Consider the following 20,000-nt stretch of genomic DNA (forward strand, 5'->3'; position numbering starts at 1 on the left):
CCATGTTGATCTTCTTTCTTTCATATATTTAGATGCAGTAAGCGTGACTTGATATTGAATAATTTTAAATAAATTTTTACTATAAAAACATTGCCATCATTTATTATTATAAATATATTATATTTTATAGCCTTGAAAATAGACATTCGTCTTGGTAATAAACTGTAGTGCCTTTCTACTAACTGCTGTGATGTCTGCTATATATGTATATATTGCTAAAAGGACCTCGTCAAACTGCATGGTATCTATAGATACCATCAATTTAAAATGAATCGCATGTTGAATGTCTGATAAGAGATATATACCGTATGTCCCTATATATAATGTAATGTTAGTGTTAATGATAGATAGTTAGGCTACAAGCATAAAATAGAAAGATATAATATATATATATATATATATATATATATATATATATATATATATATATATATATATATATACACATATATATATATAAATACATACATATATATATATATATATATATATATATATATATATATATATATATATACTATATATATATATATATATATATATATACATACATATATATATACATATATACATATATGCATATATAGTAGGGAGCACGGATAGGAAGAACGATCAGCTCATCATTGATATATTTATTATGGGGTGCGCTGGATCACCACTGCTCCGTCTTTCTGGCTAAACTAAAACATAATTAAACTTGACAAGCAGGCTTGCAAACAAGAGCACAAACAGAAAATATTTAATGACAAACAGAAATGAATTGCCTTTGATAATGGGTCGGAAGATGAAACGAATGGAAATGAAGCAGGTGGCGCAGTAAACAGAAAACGGAAGAGCTTGGGCTTTTAGACGCTGCCTATTGACCCATTAACTTCTGACTTCAAGCTCGTATTTGCGCCTGTTAGCACGTCAGCTACTACTAATAAAGTTCTGAATATTTTGACAATCCCCATAAATTTTAGATAAAGAAATTAATATATAATGATGGTCTAGAAAGTATAGATTTTATTTATGGTCTACTATTTAATATTCAATTACATCATCTACGTATTCGCTGCTATTATCGAAAATCTATAGTATGATATAGTTTGAGCTTTTGATTGTTTTCTTTCGTGTATGCCGTGATCCGTCTTCTTCTCCTTGCTGTATCAAGGTTGAATTTTCACTGTGCACCTATAAAATGGCTCATATGGTATTTTTATTTAAATGTTTACACCCATATATATATATATATATATATATATATATATATATATATATATATATATATATATATATATAAATATAATGTAATATATATATATATGGAGATATGGCCTATATTTAAAGAATGTTATTATGAGCTATTTTACCTAGCTGTACAGTCAAGAAATTCAACTGCTGTCTAACTGAAAGGCAAGACATTTAAAAACTCAAAAACTATCACAGTGCTCTCTGCTCTTTATATATATATATATATATATATGTATATGTCTTATATGTGTAATATCCTAAATATATATATATATGTCTATATATATATCTATATATATATATCTATATATATATATATATATATATATATATATATATATATATATATATATATATATATATATATATATATTATATTACACATTTATACAGTATTGGAATACATATTAACACAAGCACTGTCATATATTACTCATCACTGCTAATATTATTTATTATATGTAATTTTAAGGTATTTCTGCACTTTCTGTCGAAAAAACAGATCCTATTTCAATTTATTTCAGTGTTCAGCGGGAGCCACAACTGAAGCTGTCATTATTTGTCAGTATGGTGTGCCATCGAAGAATCTCGTCGAAGAATGCTATCGACAACAAAAAATCTGTCACTGTTATCAATGCAAGCACATCTCTTGGCGTCATCCTCTTTATATCTTCGGCATGTCTCTGTCAAAGAAGATATGAATTCAGTAACGACAAAGCTGATCACAAATGTTCTTTGCGTATATTCGTAATTCTGTGCGTACTAGCAACAGTGACGAGCAACCTTTCCTGTAATCTGCCGGTCTGTCAATCACGCTGTCATGAACTGTCTTCTGGCTTTTGTTTTTATTAGCGATCTTTAACTCGTCGCTTTTTGGCACGAACATTGTCGGAAGTTTGTTCGACGAGCTGATAAGGTATCAACATGATATTTCTGGAAAACTGAGTTTTAAACCATTTTCAAGCTTGCTACGAAATTCATAATTCGATTGCGTATCCTGTCAAACTGGGTAACAATCATTGATGAAGCAACCACCCAAGCAACAGTTATGTACGGCAATATTGTTGTGTCACACTGTCAATGTTGTCTGATGTACAGTAGAAGGAATAGGCTCATGGTAAAGTACGATATAAACTTTATATACTACTATATATATATATATATATATATCCATTTTTTTAGCGGCTGATGAATATTAGCGGAACAAATGATGAACGTGCTTTATGATTAGTTTTCTGACGAATAAATAATTTTTAACATATTGCAACTGTATTTAACTGTCGCTAAGTTAAGCTGAGTAGAAATGACAAGAAGACTGTCGTCTCAGCTCGGTGAGTGCCTCTGGCGACACTAAACCCGACGCCTGTACTTATCTATGTTTCTTATTTGTGTTATTAATTGCATAATATCATATCACGAATACTATATCTGTATTATCATATAAATAAAACGGTAATTGCAGCAAACAACAATAAACGCATTACAACGATTGTTTACGATTTCGTTGGCTCTGGCTACAGCATGTAGTGTTTATCTGGCTTTCCTCACAGTGTAGTCTTCGTAATCAAGGGTTATTAGCAAATATGCATTTGTAACAGGCCTTTGTTACTGGCAAGCTTCAGGCCTATATGAAGATGTGACGCCAAGCAAACAAATGGAATTACTGTGTTTCATCAGTAAAGCTGAAAGTATTTACCGAAAATGTCAAAACGAAGCGCCATCTGTAACGTTAAAAGAGCAGCCAGCGAAGCATTATAAATACAGCTTTGCAGTATCTGAAACTATGTCCAACTGCTCGAAGGAAGAAGCTGCCATTGCTGGTGGAGGCTAATTGAAATACTGCGACTGTTTAGCCAGCTAAACACCAATGGAAGTGGAAATTTATTTCTGTGATGTCATTTCTGAATTCACGACAACTGCGACCCAGCAAGTAACATTGATTTATCACGTAAACAAACAATCGCTTCGAGCCAGCCTACAGAGAAACTGTTGTCAACTGAGTATTCTGGTTAGCTTTAGGTATGCACGCTAGTGTCTGTAGACTTTTCAGTAATCTGATAAACTGTTGACAACAACTGCATGCGTCAAGGAATCTCGGTGATGAAGTTCAAAAAAAGTACATTCAATTGCGATATCGGAAGTCGTTCATCTTTCAATTGGTGTTCGATGCACTGTCTCCTGTGCGGCACGAATAGTTGCTCTGTGCAATATATTTCGTTTTACGCGAATGGTTTATTGGTGTGTCGAAGCGATACACGTTTTAAAGTCCATTCAGCGCGGTATTTGAAAATATTGAATGTATATTGGTGGCGTGTCAGAATGGATCATTGCAGGATCAACTATTTTCGAAAATATGGTAGAACTAAGAAAGTGTTTATTATTTTATATTTGGATTCCATCTGAAAAATATTTTTAGTATTATTTTTGTCATTTCACAACTGCATGTAATAATTAAATGTTGTAACATTGCTCGTAAAGAATAAATACGAAATGTTGTATGAAGAAAATGGTCCGTTATACACAATCAAGGTAATTTTATCTTATATCCATGATCTAAATATTAACAATTCATAAAGTCAATCTAATATTTTTTTGCGCTGGAAATGTAAAAAACTGCGTCGTGTCAAGAATAGTTTTCTCTTTAATCAAATGTCTCAAATTCTTATTAATGAAATAGTTTGCTATAACTGTCCAAAATATCTGGGGCGAGTCGAAAACAACATTCATGCGATATCAGATTTTCATCGAGTGATGGAATATGTGAGAATATTCATTGTGAAAGATATGGTACTCTCGCTGTTTTTTCATGGCTTGATCATTGAACGACAGCGACTAAATCAAAAGTTTCGGTTCCCTGACTTTTGACGTGAAAAGATATACAATCATAACAACTGAAGAAACATAATGATGCGAAATTAATGTTCGGTCATGTTGCAATAATGTAACTGTAAACCTGCCCGAGCTGGGTTATTTCGGTTGACAGAATAATTTTATTACTCCTCGCAAGACGAACACCAATTAAATCATGACTAAGATGTCTTTTGAGTGTTATTTCCTCTTCCAATTAAATAAGTATCTTTTTAATATTTTGAATGTACTGTATATATGTATATGTATATGCATATGTAACCTGTATATATATATATATGCTGTATATATATATACTCTTACCTAACTACACATGAAAAGCAAAAAATTGTATATTCTAATAATGCACTGAAGCATCGTAATCTAACTTCATAAAGAAAATTTACAACCATAATGATGTCGATCGAGATGTATAAACGATCCTTTAATGTCAAAAATTGTAAATTGTTAAACTTAGATGAGCAACAAAGAAAATAGGGTATCTGTTGTAATGCAGAGTAATAAATTAATGGTTTCCAAGCTCTCATGACACTATGAGTGAATCTGGTGAGGTGTCCCCTGAAAGTCTATTGTTTAACCAAATATTAGGCTCTACCTCGCAGCTGAGTGAGATAGAGCCTCTTATTTGATTTATTAGCTGCTGCTAACATGATATATACTTTGTGACTGCCACTCTGTATCGATCGCTCATCGTAACTGAAGCAAAGTCGGATTTACACCCGTTTCTTAACCTGCGCAATGAATATTGTGATAAATGATACAAAGCGATAGCAGCCTGCCTTTCCTTCCCTACTGTGTTTATAATATGCCGTCGGTTGCCGACGCCTATACCAGCTGCGAGCTTTACGTGAATGGCGTGTGTCATTCGCAACCAGACTGCTATGAAGATTCCCTTCGGTGAAAATATGCCATAATATCAACATCAAAAACATTGAAGCAAAAAATTACAAGTCCAGGAAAGACATTTGTCAACTACCCTCCGAATTGAAGATAACCCTCAGAAGATATTGTCATGTGTAAGTGTATCGAAAAACTGAAAACGGAAACACGACTAATCAAAATGAAGCTGTTGATTGAAAGAAACCCTTGGACAACAGCCAATGCTGATGTCATCAACATATCAACTGAATGAAAATGTAACTGTGCCTTGAACTACAGTTTTAAACTTTATCTCACAATGAAAAAACAGTGTGAAAATAACTGAGACATTATTGGAAAAATACTGTGAAATGGTAGTACATCAATTAAGTGATTATGGAAGTATGAAAATTCAGCACGTCCCAAAAGATTTATGGTTGCTAGTAATGAACTGAAAAGACAAAATATACTGTTAAGCACGAATAATCGAAACGCCTATATTTTAAATAAGTGAATATATAGAAAATGCATCAACACATATAGTTAAATAAGTGATAATTATGTGAATAGTGGTTTCAATAAGAAGTGAAAAACCTGTTAAGGCTGGCGAAAAACTGTATAAAGAAATTGTGTGACCTCTCCATCACACCATCATGTATCGAGCAATAAAAAACTCACAAAGTACTCTGCCAGTCAGTTCGGACGGACCTCGCATCCTTGAAAACATGAGTGATGTTGCTGGCCCGTGTGATGCCTGTAAAATGCAAATATCAAATGGCCTGATAAATAGTGTGAGGGTAATGTAAAATTTTGATGTTGTATCACTTATTCACAAGGCACCATGGAAGCTCGATAGTTTATCTGGTGACCAATCCATTTTCAAAAATGCTGTGAACTTTGATTAAGTAATAACAAAAAGTGTAAAAATTTGAGCTATGTTAATTTTACTCACATTTGAGTATGTGGGGAAACCCTGTCCCAGTGATGGCCAACTATGGAGGCACGAAAGAAGATGATAACAACATAATCCCCATGTCTCAACATGGTGGTGTTATGTTGACATTTGCTGTGCCATGGCCAGCAGATGTAAAACTTTTTTGCCATTCGTCAGTGTCACCATCCAATTAAATTCCACGATGAAATGATGGTGCTTACCATTTCTTGAATGTCTCATACGAAGAATAGTGGTGAGTTTAAACAAGTGTGTATGAAAAACCCACTAACGACCTGGCCTACTATGCATTTCTATTCACCAGACAAAAGCAATAGGTAAAAAGTCGTGTTTTCATCACATGTTTTTAGGCATTACAGTAACCTTGGCACCTGAATATATTGATGATGAAAATAGACTGGAGTAGGAATGCAGGCAAACTATCTCTGATAGTGTATTAAACATCAACGACAGCAACCTCAAACAGTGCCAGTTGCTGTTCTGCCTGCTGTTATGAAGATATCTCATCTATAATGCATTTAAAGCTGTGTTTGATGAGAAAATAATACTTATCACTCCCCAGGCGAGAATGTGATAAATTCCCGTGTAAAAATGCTGTGACATTTATATTGACTTAAACCAGAAAGCTACTGAAAAGGTAACATAAGTGTGTGAAGATACCTGAGGAACAGTGTTTATATTTGTACATGTTGAGTGAAGGTAATCATATCAACTGGAAAGAACAAAAAAGGGCCAACCTTTATTCTAATAATGCTGAAAAGGTAATCGTGAATATCTAACATAAAAAGAGAAGTTACAACCATAATATGAATCAGTCAGTGATCGCTTTGTATCAAGAAATCTATGGGTATTTGAAACTTTTAGCAGAAAGACATATGAAAACAGGATTATCGCTGACACAGCAAAACTTGCAACAAGTTAATGAGATTTCAACTCCACCTCCATGACACTGTCGAATATTGGACAGTGAAGGTATGTCTGTTTATCGGCAATGACTGATCTATTTTTAACCAAATATTTGCACTCTACTCGTTTTTGCAAAACAGTGTTCTGAACTCTAACAGTTGTGTATGTTCATGGTACTGTTCTTGTGGTATGCTACTGTTTGTGAGCTTCTCCACACTCTGTGTCCTTCGTCGGTAACTGAAGCAAAAGTCGAGCCGATCAGATTACACCCCCGACTGTATTTTCACCTGTGTGAAAATGTGTGATAAATGATCACCTTTTAAGCAATAATCGTGGATACCACACGCTCCTTCGTCTTTTCTTCTTTCCCATCTTGAAATATGCTGCGTCGAGCATTGCCGACAACCCTGCTGAAACTCGTACCAGCTGAAGGTACCTGCGGTTTTGATAACATTACAAGATAAATGCATGGCTGTGCTGAAAGTAGAAGACAGTACAACATTCATGTGGAAAAACATATCAACATCAAAAACATTGAGCTCAAAAGAATTTGAAAGATCTCACGAGAAAAGACATTTGAAAACCTCTTCCTGTGGAGATCTAAATGTGGTGGCTATCGAAAACGAGCAATGAGTATTGATGAAAAGAAGCCGCTGGACAACGGCACCAGCTGAGTGTCGTCAACTATCAGCTGAATGAGGCTAACAACCTTGAGCTAACATCCTGACGGTGAATGTAGAAAACTGCTAAAGAGACTGTGTTTGGAAAATATGATTTAACGAGCTGGAAGTGATTTATGGAGTATGAATTCCGAACAACGTCGGAACATGAATGCTAATGTGCCGACACAAAAACAATAAATCAGGCATAAAGCTTAAGCAAAAGTAGTGAAAAATGCAAAATCTTGCAGGCAATGTTTACTCTCTTAAACGAAACAATTTGAATAGTGGTTTCAATAAGTGAAAAACAGTTGCCTTATAAGAAAGTTGTGTGACACTCCATCACTTACCATGTGTACAATATTTTAATAAAACTCACAAGCTGCTTTCCTGTGAACTTATTATCGTTGGTTCCCTCATACAAGCTAGCAAACAGTAGCAACACGTGTGGAAATGCTATCTCAAAATGCAGAATAATGTGGACACAAATAATAAACTAAATAGTGTGAGGTAATAATCAGCTTCAGCACGATGTTGTATCACTGACTTGCAAGAGTACAATGAAATGATCTGATAACGTTTTATCACGAATGACAGAAGGCTGCAACAAATATCCCATTTTCTAAAAAGTACTGGTGAACTGATTAAATATGTGTAGGTAGTGGTATGGTAAATTTTACTCACAGGCTGACGTAACTGGGAAAACCTCATCCCAGTGTTAGTAACATATGGTACAATATTAGTAACATAATCACATAATGTAATGAATTTAGGCTATGTTGACGACATATTGTGGCAGGCTAGTGTAAACACACAGTTAAATCAGTACCGTATTTTGATGAAAATGGAAAATGATGGGTGCTTACCGTTTCTGGATAATCTCATGCAGTGGTGGAGTTTAAATAACAGTGTGGCATGAAAACCGCAACATTCTTCCTATTCTGGACACAAGCTGGCTGGTAAAAAGTCGGTGTTTTCATCTATGTTTTAGAGCATTACCCGAAACGATGATGAAATAGATGCGAGCAAGTGAAATATCTGATAGTGTATTAAACTGTGCATATGGCAACAGACTGTGTCAAAACAGCTTCTTACAGCTTGCAAATTTTGCTTCTACCTTACAATAATGGTATGAAAGAATATCCTCATCTAAGGCCACAGTGTTAATAATCGCGTTAAACTAATACAACAATGAAAAAATGTGCTATCAGAACTCCCCCGAACAACATCAAAGGTGTATAAGAGACGTAATCTGTGACAACTTTATATTGGCAAACCGAGGCTACTGGGAAATTGAACAACATGAAAATAGTGGTTAAAGACAATTATGTTATTACATGTTAATCATGCGGAAGAGACACTTAGATGCAATAATGCACTGAAAGAACATCTCATGAGAAAGTTACAACCGCCAATATATATCGGTCGAGGATGTAAACTTGATCCTTTAATATCCAAAAGAAATCTGTATTTAAACTTTAAAGGCCAGGCAACAAGAAAAGATATATGAAAATAGGATTATCATAACCCTAACACGAAAGAGTAATGGAACCAATAGTTTCAAACTCCACCTCCACGACACCTGTCAGGTGTGGTCTGTTTATCGCTGTGTCTAATTCTATTGTGTTACAACAAATATTAAAACACTCCTACCTCGACTGCCGGCTTTCAAAAATGAAATAGGCTTTCAACGAACGTATTCTTCATGTATGAAACATATATATTTGTGACTTCGCACTCTATCGATCGCTGGAATCAATAACGAAATAAGTCGAAGCCGTCATGCCGTTTCTTATTTTTTCGTAAATAGTCACGTACAAAACGACAATAATCATCAATGAATACGCGCTCCTCGACTAACCCATGTGGGCTATGCCGTCGGCAATGACGCCTCGCAGCTCGCCTGTTCAAGCTGCGATTTTACGTGAATGTCGAGATGGTAATGACTAGATCGTTCATAACAATTCCTTGCTGAAACTAGAAGGCCAACCCTTCGGTATCCCTGGCGATACCATGAAAAATATCAGCATTGAAGCAAAAAGCTAGTCTCACGGCTTAACATTTGAACTCAGCCACCGGGTGAAATCATAATGTGTGTGAAAGAATGAAGAATCAACGCGAAAGTGACAATAAATGAAATGACCGGTGGCGCCCTTGGATAACAACGCCAATCATGAAATGTGTCGTCAACTTATCAAACAAGCTGTAACTGAACAAATGTAACGAAACATAGACCTTTCTGGCAGGCATTGGTAAAGCTAACTAGGCGTATATTGGAAAAATACGATTGCTGAGCTGGCGTAATTTTGTAATTGAAAATTGATTTATGAAGTATGAAAAATTCAGACACCGCTGTCCCAAATTTATGATTGCTGACAACGAACTGAAAAGACAAAACTATACACATAACAACGAAATAAATCAGGCATAATTTTAAACAAAAATATATAGAAAAATGCAAAATCTTCACAGTGATATTTTGCTCTCTTTGCAGGTAAATAAGAGCAATGGTAATGGTGAGTTTCAATGAAAGTGAAGCATGTTAAAGCAATGAAAACTGCTTATAAGAAGTTGTGTGTGTTTCTCTCCACTGTAGTGACAAAACTCTAGCTCTTTTTCTGGAGCTTGATGTCAGTTCAGTGTGTAGCAATACCAGTATTCTCAACCCGATAGTACTGCTCTAAATGCAGTATCAAACAATGGACCTGATAAACAAACTAAACAGTGTGAAGATGGTATAATTTGATATTCACTTGCACAAAGTGTGCCAATAGCGATGGCTTATCTGGTATTGTCCATTTTCTAAAGAAACAACACGACTGGGGTAAACCATGTGTAGGTGTAGAACTAATTTAATAGTAAATTTTACTACAAATGAAAACCTCTATCCCCAGTGTTAGCAACTTGCTATGGGTGAAAGATAACTAACATAATCACGTAATGCTGGAAACATATTGTGTGTGGCCGAGATTAGATGTAGGCTTTTTGCTTAAATTATCAGTGTGTCAATTAATTTTTTGATGAAAATGAGTGATGGTGCTCCGTTTCTGGATGTCTCATGCCTGAAGGAATGTGGTGAGTTTAATGTAGTGTGTAAGCCCGCTGGCATTTCTTCTATGTGCATTTCTAAATATGGACAAGCTTAGCCTGGTAAAGAGTCGGTGTTTTTTCATCATGACTTGAAACTTACTGAGTGTGTAACCTGGTCTATTGATGATGAAATAGACTGAGGTAGAATGCATTGCGTGAAGCTATCCTGACAGTGTGTTAAGCAGTGCGCCACTATGTCAAACAGAAAAGACTACAACACAAAAAATGCTGATTTACCTTATAATGTGTGTGAGCCTCCCTAGGCTTTTGGTATGTCATTTAAACAATACAACAATGAAAATGTACTGTCAAACTCCCCGAACACTGTAAAAGGGTAATATATGTGAAAATCTTTGTTCAACTTTATATTAATGACCTGAGGTAATTTAACATAAGTATTGAAGTAATACAAAGAAGAATGATGTTATCTTGTACGTAGTGAAATTGTCATGTATCAACTGGGAAGAACACAGGTAATACAATAATGCACTGGGATATTTAGCTTCATGAAAGAAGTTACAACATAACCGGAATATCGATCGAAAATATAAACTTGATCGCACAATATCGAAGAAATCTGTAAATTGTTAAACTTTAATATGAAAATGGATTATCATATTTGGCTTGCAACTGAAAGTAATGGAGGTGTGGACTCAAACTCCGCACTCCCTGTTACCTGTCAGAGTGTGGATAGTGAGGCTATATTCTGTTTATCAGCAATGTCCCTGAGTAATAATTTTTAGCAAATAGTTTTAGCCACTCTACCTCGGCCTGGCAGAAATGTATATGGGGCCTCTAACTTTGAATTGTCTTTGTATTCTAGTGTATACTATTCTTGGCTATATATATTGTGACTACTCACACTCTGCTATCAGTCTTCGTCAATAACTGAAACTAAAGTCGAAACCTACACTTACATTCTATTTTTAATAGTATGTGTGATAAATAGTCACATACAAAAGTGACTTAATAATCATACTATGTATATATATATATATATATATATATATATATATATATATATATATTACATATATATATATATATATATATATATATATATACATATATATATATATATATATATATATATATATATATATATATATATATATTACATATATATATATATATATATATATATATATATATATATATAACTATATATATATATATATATATATATATATATATATATATATATATATATATATATATAATACATATATAACTGTATATATATATATATATATTACGTATATATATATATATATATATATATATATATATATATATATATATATATATATATATATATATATATATATATATATATATACATAGTGTGTGTGTGTGTGTCTGTCTCTGTATACCTTAGAAATACAATAGAACATAATATTCGTTAAAATGCTAACAATTACAAATTTTGGATCCAACACTGATTGCTTGAAAATATTAAACAAAAAGAAACATATTTCATGTATCATAGATATTACAGTATCTTTTATTATTATTATTATTATTATTATTATTATTATTATTGTAGGCAATTTAATGAAAAACGAAAGATTCATTTCATGTTTTCCTTACTTAAATACTTCTGAATCTAAGGGGCTATTAAGTGAAAAAAGCTTGAATAAGATAGAGACGATAAAGTTTGGTGAGAAATTGACCCTTGGTAGTTCAATAAAGAAAGTGTTCCATTCCTCATCAGACAGTGAAGCCCACCTGAGTTAACGTGTTCTCCAATAATTCAGCATCGTCTGACATTACAAAGGCTATTCAGCTAGGCCTTCCTCTCATAAAATGCTTTGATGATACTAACTGATCATTAGAGGACTCTTCTGTTTTGCATGGTTCCTTTCTCTTTCGTTATGCTTCCTCATGATCTCTTAAGTTTTCTTTTTGTCACTGTGGTCTTTGTCACTTCAATTTCTCATTTTTGTATGGTACACTATTCTTACCAAGACGTGAAGTGCAAATTTTTTCTGAAAACAATATATAATATATAACTATATATTGTGCGAAGTGATCAAGCACCTGGTTATTACACCAAATAATAAGACCAAAAAATTTACCTCACTTCAATGAGTACTTGAAACCTTACTGTAATGATAATAAGACTGAATACTCAGAAGGTGCAGTGATCATAAACTTGCTTAACACTTGAAAAATCCAATCTAAATTTATCAAGTAATGGGTGAGAGTAACAACTGATAAGCTATAACCAGACTAGGAAAGCATCACTCTATCAAATGCTATAATTGTTTCCCTGGTTCTACTTCACTTTGATAAGAGAACTAGTCAGATATATCACTTACCTTGGATACACACACAAATATCTCTAAGGATACACACAAATATCTCTAATCACTGGTGGTCAAAATAGAAACAACACTCTTTAAAACTTTAAACGAATAAATTTATTTCTAAGTTCAAAGTTATAGAGTTCACAATGTCAAAAGATTTTACTATTACTTGACAACAGTGTAGATTTAAGCACAAAACTTTAATTTATCAAGAAATCAATTTAATTAAGCAAAAAATTCAAATGATTAACACTCCTCCAAATTATAATGTAAATCATAGTAATTGAAATCAACACAAATGTTCACTGAAATCTTAATAATTGAAATCAGCATAAGTATTCACTGAAACCTCAATGAAACCAACACCAACAAAACACTAATTAATCACCAACACAAACTGTGAGAAACACTGTGAAATTATAAACACATGGGCATATGATATGAAAACACGGACATATTAGAAAGTAATATGCAGAAATAAATATACCAACAGCAATTTCACTAAGACAAAATATGTTTAAAGATTACATCAATCTTTCAAAAGATTACCTTCACTTTTAGATTAAACTCACCTCTTACTAACATCAGATTATCTTTCTGACAACACTTCAGTTTCAACATGATAATACAAGTAAATAAGCACATTACCTTACTCCATTTTGTAATCTATAAAACATTTTCACAATGGCTGTGAACACACATTTTAGAACCATTCTCAAAATATTATATCTTGTCAGGAGAGTTTTAAAACATATATCTGGGAAATGTATTCTACATGAATAATAGAGAAAGAGAGAGATCTTACTAATACAGGTATATCAGTTAACTATTTTCGTTCGTCAATTCTGCTTTTATCCTTAAACCTGGGTTGCCAGTTAGTCACTTCAAATCTTATATAACCAGAGTCCCTTCTCCTACATTCTAGAATACCCAGAATACAGAATTCGTTCTTCTACCTTCTTCTACAAACAGAATACATGGAATACAGAATAAGCACAGTATTCTTTGGCTTGGAAAGGAAATATGTTTGGCCCTTTATCTAAATGATTGGCAGATCACTTCCTGGTTGGACACTTATCCAAACAAAGGCCAATTTGTGAGCGATCTGTGGCCAAAAAACCCTGTCAACCCTCGTCAGATCACTTACCTCTCCTCGCTTCCCTGGATGAATACATTGCTCAACTGAGCTGGTTATCAAATTTCCTCTACAGATCTGAAACTTTGCTCCTGAAACATGGTATGTATGAACACAAAGAATATCTAGCATTTATAAGCATTGCACAGCATTTACTTACATTATAAAGTCCCACTTCTTTCTCACAACATATGAAATAGCTGCTAGAAAAAACATCACAGTCGTAGACAATACGTAAAAACACAGAACAAATATTACTTACAGAATGGTTATATATATATATATATATATATATATATATATATATATATATATATATATATATATATATATATATATATATATATAACAATATATATAACTATATATATATAGATATGTCATAACATATATATATATATATATATATAGATAGATATATGTCATTAACATATATATATACATATATATATATATATATATATATATATACCTATATATATATATATATATATATTATATATATATATATATATTACTGAAGAATCTCATTCAAACTGGATGGTATCTAATGAATATTTATTCAGAAAAAGTTACAAGCTTTCTTAGACAAACGGTCACATTATCAAGTATCCATGCGACCAGATGCGTAGTCAGCTGTATTAATATCTGTGTGCTGGGTACTTTTAATCCTAATCATGAGCTCTTCTGTGACCCCCACCCCCTCGTGACCTTGACCTTTCTCTGCCCCTGCTTGTCCAAGTGTCATTTCCTTCGTTCTCTTGTTTTTCCTTCGTTTCCTTGTTGCTGTGGAGTATATGATTTTCTAGATATGCTGTCTTCAAAGCTGTTTCTGGTGTTCCCTGCCATTGTGGTGTTGGCGCATGTTATGAAGCATTCTCTACAGCCAATCAGCTGGTTTTGGTGGTAATTCTGTACAGAAAACTCATATTTCCAAGTCCTTTAAGGTCATTTTCCCAACAGTGTTTGGCAACTGCCGACGTCTAATTAAATGCCTTAAGCCCTGTACACTATGCATCATGATACTGCAGTGTGAATGGATGTGTTTAAAAACCACTTTTTCAACACAAAGCCGCATCAGCAACGTGTTGATGGGCTGGAGCGATTTCAAAAGTCTGCTCAGTGATGCATCATCAGTCAGGTGGTAGGACGTCTGCTCAGCTCCAGTGCTGATAGCTCATTTTATTGCATGTTTTCAGTTCAGTGCAAAGAGCCTTCAGTCATGTTGAAACTGAGAGTCAGGTTACATGATCATTGGAATTTATATTTTTCTCCTAATAGTACTATCTTTACCTAGGAGATATGACTTAAGTCTGTGCTTTACAGAAACAGGGGATGGGTATTCATAGCAGCCTCCCATTTGCCTAATTAAACCAAAAGAGTGTTCCAGCCCATCCTGATTCAACCTGCTGGTCAGTAAAAATGAAATGGCATACTAGTCTTTGAGCACCTTGCACAGCTTTGGCAAGGACATGATGAGACAATGATTTCTCTCTGAAACTGAAACTTCCTACTGGTACTACATTATCTTCATCTCTTTCATAGTACTCACCATGTTCTCCGATATTTCATTTTGTTTGGCTAAACTTGCACCATATTCATTTCTAATTTGCTTGCATTTGTCATGATACACCTTAGCATTAAATAAATCAATCCATGCATCAGCTAAAGAAATAAACTTACTGGTCTCTCCCCAGTCCTTGCAGTGCAGCATACTCTTTCCCAAAGTATTTTCACAGCCTTGGCTGTGGTTTCGAACAATAGATTCATAGAATAATTTATAATATATTCCTAATTAACCAATTAGTTCTTAGATTAACATAAGTCACTGATTATAATTAAATTCTTAGAGAGGTTAAATAGCTTGTCTAATCCTTCGGAGCCAGCCCTAGGAGGTTGATATTAACTCAGTGGTCTATAGTTGAAACTAACGTTAAAAAAAAAAATAAGGATTGAACAGCATATTTAACTCTCTCCTTTATTGCACCATGTATATTAATGTGCTTTCTGACAACCGATGAGTGACCTTTAGGTCACTTTCACTTTCAATACCAGTTCACTCTCAAACAATTGCTGTCAGCAGCATTTCTCATTTGTCATCTGAAACCATAGTCAGAAAATTGCTGCATATTAATTTAACAGGTGGGGTGCATCTCCAAATACATATATGTCTCTGTCATTTTACAGCTGGATTTCTGAACTGAGTGTTGTATAATGTTATTTCTAAGGCCCTCCAAAGCTTTAGATTAGTTGACCCAAGATCACATACAATTGCTACCACTGGATATCCAGCTGCCTCAGTTGCAGAAATCAAGTTGAACAAGATATTTTTAGTCATAGGACAGTCAAAGTCATAAAAAATCTGTTTCCAGGACTGAAACAACCCCCTTATCATAAAAAATTGAAAATTTTTAGGACTGTAATATAACATCATTACTCTTGTCATATGCCCATTCATGAAACCATGCACTCATCGAATGATACACAGAAACCCTGTCTGTTATGGACTTTATGTTTTAGAAGACTAAAGTAAATTATTATTCCTGGTTTCTATATCAGTCAATCTAACCTATCTACTGATTGTAGCCGTTGATGGAAGAGGAAATTTCCATACGTCCCTAATGAACTTATAAGATTTAATACCTTAAACTCCTGAGAGTCAGTGATCTACTAACATCATCTTCACAACAGCGTGTAATGGGTTTTCCAGTTAGAATATGTTCCAATATTGTGGGTAAATGTAGAACTTAGATTATTTTTATTTCTGTTTATTGTGCAGAAACGACTAGGTCTTTGATTTTGCCATTTTCACGGTTGGCTAGATTTTCCTTTTTCGCACTCATTATTGAGATCATGTTCCTCATAATCAAATATGAAATAACTTTAAGAAGATGCTCGTTTGATTTTCTAGATTGCTGCAGTTGTAACTGAAGCTTTTCCATGTTTACAGCTGTACTTGGCCCTTTTCCTTGCACTGAAGTTTCTGCAAAAGGGGAAAAAATGTAACAATAGGTAACAAATAAAAAAAACTGTTGAACATTTGTATGCTTTAGCTACCCGTAATCAGACTATACTATCAGGCTTTGAAATAAACAGTAGTGATCCTTAGGGATGCAAATTAAGAAAACGATGCACGTTTTTAATAATAGAAAACTAGATATTTTTGAAAAGAACTTAGGTAAAATAACAGGTATTTTTTTATATTGAAAATGGTATTTTTTTACATTCAAAATGGTTTTGCCACTTTTACATTCACAAAGTAGAGTTTACTAATCAAAATACAGTACCAATACTACTGTTTTCATCCCTCAATACAGTTTAGGTGTATGTCAAATTAATTATCTCTTAACGTACTGTGCTGCAAATTCTGCAATTTTCGAGTAAAAAGACCAGATTTGCAGTAGAGGATTATGAAAAAGTCTAGTGTTGGCCTCAGCCCACAATTAGTGATGAGCCTACCAAATGAAAATATCAAACTTCTTTTCATAAAGAACCATACAAACAAATCCGTATAGTAAAACTAAATCAGTATTTTAATCATATTAACTTAAACTATAGGCTAGGGCTGAATATTTTGTTATTTGAAAAATAAATGGACCTATTTATAGCCATATATTCCCCTTCTTTACCAGTTGGCTAAATATATAGCACACAGACAAATAAAAACCAATCTAGGCATTCTTTATTGAATAACAAACATTAGGAAACTTTTATGCACCTTTGTAATTTTGTTAAAAATAAAATAATTATTCAGTTAAACTGGGGAATACACTAGTGTGAGGAATTAGGAATGTCGAGGAATCAGATTATGGTTTGGCATAAATAAGAGTGAAACTAATGAAGAATATTCTGATTTGGAGAAGATGACTGAGGAGACAGAATACTGTAGAAAAAGAAGGGATGAAAGCACAATTATTGGGTACATATATATAAGTAGACAAACTGTAATTGAAAATTATTGTGGTGTAATATTCTTATTCTCTCTCTCTCTCTCTCTCTCTCTCTCTCTCTCTCTCTCTCTCTCTCTCTCTCTCTCTTTAGATTAGATAAAACCTTTCCTACATCATCTTACCTTTCTCCTCTATGTGTTAGTTATCGAGCAGTTACTGTTGGTACTATTTAGCTATTATTGTCCCATTTCGACTGATGCTTGTTTCGAACACTGATGAAAGTGCACATGAAAAAATATCAGTGATTGACATGTACACTGGTCTTAATTTTCTTTTAACAACTAGATATTATGACACTTATTTAATGGATCAGTGGCTGTCTCCTGAGTTCCAGTTGATAAGAGCTGGTGCAGGGGTTAGGCCACTTCCTGGGAGGATGGGCATCTTCAACAAAGTTGCTGGCTGAAGTAGCTCAATACCCTCAAAATCAATATCTGAAATATGACAATTAAAAGTTGTATACATTTATATTTATGCTGTACTCCTTGTTTGCTACAGAGAATTTTCAGAAACATACTTCGATAAGTCAACCATGTAGGTCTAGTTTATAATCCATTTTAACAATCGAAGGAGGATTATATATATTAATATATGTAATATGTATATACTGTATATTTATGTACATATACACACACACACACACACACATATATATATATATATTATATATATATAATATAATATATATATATATATATATATATATATATATATATATATATATTTATATATATATATATATATATATATATATATATATATATATATATATATATATAATGTATATATATATATATACTCATATATATATATAATGTATATATATATATATATATATATATATATATATATATATATATATATATATATATATATATATATATAATGTATATATGTATATATATATATATATATATATATATATATATATATATATATATACTATATATATATATATATATATATATATATATATATATATATATATACTCACTAGCAAAAGGTATACAAACACTGCTGGCAAAAACCAATAACTCATTTTTTTATTCCACAAAGTATATATTTACAGGGAATGTTAAGGAACATTCTTAAGCTTTGCTCTTGAGTTTCACACTAGTCCTTCGTTTATTATCAGCAAAATACTTATGCTCAGTTTAGATTTCGAGTTACTGTGTCGTTGTTAGGCTCACTTAGATTTGGGACCCACCTTTAGGTGCCGGAAAATGGAGTGTTGGTGCCAAATTTGTGTTCTCAGTTTCTGGGGATTGGCAGATCGAGGTTCAAATTTCAATTGTCTTGTAATTATTCTCGTGAAGTGCCGGCTGCACACACTTGCAAAACAAGTTTATATTTTCTCTATTGTAAAACGTGGCCCACTTTTCCCTCAAAGCTCATCTCTCGTGGGAAACTCTGAGAAAAACAGTTCCGCTTTTTTTCGTAATTGAATGTATGTTTGGTTGTGGCCGGAGTTCTGCATGCAACACTGGCTCATTGCTGCCAGGTCAGATGGACCATTTCGTTGTCCACAAATTCCCCATTTCATCAAAATTTCCCTAGATTCCATTTATTTGCGTATAATATAATAACACACTAAAATACATGGAACAATAATACTCACTCGTATTCTAAGTATCCATTGCATGTTGGCATCGTGTGTGTGATAATACATTCATCTGATGATCCGAATCCGATTCACAGATTCTTTCTGTTATCAACCCATGTGATCTGTATACAACTTGTTTGTCTGATGTATCTTCATTCTTTTAGCATACAGCATTCCAATTAAAGTTCAGTGTTCAAAAATTTCTTTCTTGTTTAAAGATTCTTAGAGAAAAATCCTCTCTACTGACGCAGATGTGATAATGACAATAATTTTATATGTGTTCCTAAATAGGAAACGGGTGTGTCATCCACCCTTCTTCATATCTTCCTTCCATCCCAAAATTCCCATGCACTAATGTCACTTTTAACATTCACATTTCATTGTTTCTCAGTAAACATACTCACGATCAGCCTGTTGAGTCATTTTAACTAACAATG

This window comes from Macrobrachium rosenbergii, chromosome 12, assembly GCF_040412425.1.
Source record: "Macrobrachium rosenbergii isolate ZJJX-2024 chromosome 12, ASM4041242v1, whole genome shotgun sequence".
Taxonomy (NCBI): domain Eukaryota; kingdom Metazoa; phylum Arthropoda; class Malacostraca; order Decapoda; family Palaemonidae; genus Macrobrachium; species Macrobrachium rosenbergii.